The following is a 2333-nucleotide window of genomic DNA, read 5'->3' on the forward strand; positions in this document are numbered from 1 at the left end:
GTCCCAGTGCACTAGCCCCAAGCATCCAGTATTGTGCATCGAACCTGGACTGGTAACTCGTTTCTTGCATGATATTTTACATGTTTCAATGTCATTCTCCCAAATCTTCCCACCCTCTCCCTCTCCCACAGAGTCCATAAGACTGTTCTATACATCAGTGTCTCTTTTGCTGTCTCGTACATCGGGTTATTGTTACCATCTTTCTAAATTCCATATATATGTGTTAGTATACTGTATTGGTGTTTTTCCTTCTGGCTTACTTCACTCTGTATAATAGGCTCCAGTTTCATCCACCTCATTAGAACTGATTCAAATGTATTCTTTTTAAAATGTAGCCAATTCTGTTAGCCACTCAAATCAATAAGCCTTTTTATGGCTTAAACAAGGATGCAAAAGTCATTTCACAAGAGAGAAAGATGCAACCTTCATAATATCCGGAAAGTGTACTCCCAAAGATAGTCTAAGAAAGTAAAGACCTTTGTTGCACAGGCTGTAAGGATGATGCACACACAGTGTCTCAGTCTCTCATAGGAGCATGAGGTGCAAACCCACTCATCTGTGACACTGAGCAGGCACTACTGGAATGGGATTTTTCTAGAGCTAAAAAGCAGTGAAGGCCCCTTAGGAACTAGGATCCTCTTTGACAAACACCTCTGAGAACCAGCGTGGCTAGAAAAGAGAGAGCTACTTGTGACTTCATGTCTCAGAATCCCAGTCTATTCAACTGGCCACCAAGGTGCACGTAGGTAGCTGTGCTCTCCCGGTGGGGGAGGCCAGAGAGACTAGTCTCACTGGTCACAAAGAAAGCTTTTAAGACGTGAAACAAGATGCAAGGAAAAAACCTCATCTGGTTTTTACATAGGGGACCCACAGCCAAGTTTGTCTAAAAAGTCACCAGTCTGGTGAGAATCATAAACTCAGCAGTCTGTCAGGCCGGTTCACACAGCAGGACCATACGGCCTATGCCTGCGTTCTTACCCTACGGTATTTCCTCTTTATGACAAACAACACAGCAGACAGAAACAAAAAGAGTAATCATCTTTGGCAGGAAGTAGATGAATAAAAATCAAGAGTTCTCACTAATAAATTTGCCAGAGTTGTTATGACCAAGACCCTAGTTCAACAAATATTTTCCCCTGCTAATCTAAATTTAAAGAGAGAAAAGACTCTCACCACTTTTGCTTCCACCGGAGCCCACAGATAGAGATCCAGGAGACTGACATGATATGAAGTCTTACCGTTTGTCAGATGCCCAGGATCTCTCAGCTGCAGCAGCCTCGAGAAAGTAGTGTCCAGCCAGCAAAGCTGACCCTGCCGACTACACCAAAAGTGTTGGAGAGGGGAACATCTCCCTTGCCCCTCTTGGTTCTTTTGGCCAGTTGAATCATTTAAATGACATAAGACAGATTAACAGGGGAAAATAAAATTTAGTTTTGTGCATATGGGGGCTTCATAGGACTATCAGGTTCATATGACAGCCAGATAAAAGAGAGTGTATGTCATCTTGGACTAAGGAGACGGGGGTAAGGGTCTGGGACTTCAAAGGGAAAGAAGGCAATTCATAGCAAGATGAAAAAGAGCAAGTATCTGTACACAAATGTTTGCTGGGCCATACAGAAACAACGGGACACAGAATTCTCACAGATTTTGCTGTTCCTCCCCGTCCACCACACCTAGTTCATACTGTGTTGTGCTCGCTCAGTCACTCAGTCGTGTCCAACTCTTTTCAATCCCATGGACTGTAGCCCACCAGGCTCCTCTGTCCATGGCATTTTCCAGGCAAGAATACTGGAGCTGGTTGCCATGTATTCTCTAGTTATCTATGATGATATCTCCCTTCCTAGAACAGGTCCTCAATGAAAATTATTTTAGGCAGTTAGAGGGGAGGCCAAAAGTTCTTGACTGTTTTCAGCTCAAAATAATCTGCATGCCCAAGTGACACATTGCCCTAATCCCTATCAGTCGTTTTGAGATTTTGATGAATCATCTCTCCTCTCTGGGCCTCAGTCTCCTCATCTATAACATGACTAAACCAAAGTTTCTCACACTGAATTTTGGAAACCTTAACTCTTTTCAAACATGAGGATTTGGTGAGGGAAGATGAATAGATTATAAAAGAGGTACCTGGTGGTAAAAAGACATGGAGTCGTACATCCAGACAATGGAATATTGCTCAACACTAAAAATAAATGAGCTGTCTAGCCATGAAGAGATGTGCAGGAAACTTAAATACATATTACTGAGTGAAAGAAGTCAATTGAAAATGCTACATACTGTATGATTCCAACTATGTGACATTCTGGAAAAGGTAAAACTATGGAGATGGTAAATAG

This window comes from Bison bison, unplaced genomic scaffold (assembly GCF_000754665.1).
Source record: "Bison bison bison isolate TAMUID 2011002044 unplaced genomic scaffold, Bison_UMD1.0 scf7180017864378, whole genome shotgun sequence".
Taxonomy (NCBI): Eukaryota; Metazoa; Chordata; class Mammalia; order Artiodactyla; family Bovidae; genus Bison; species Bison bison.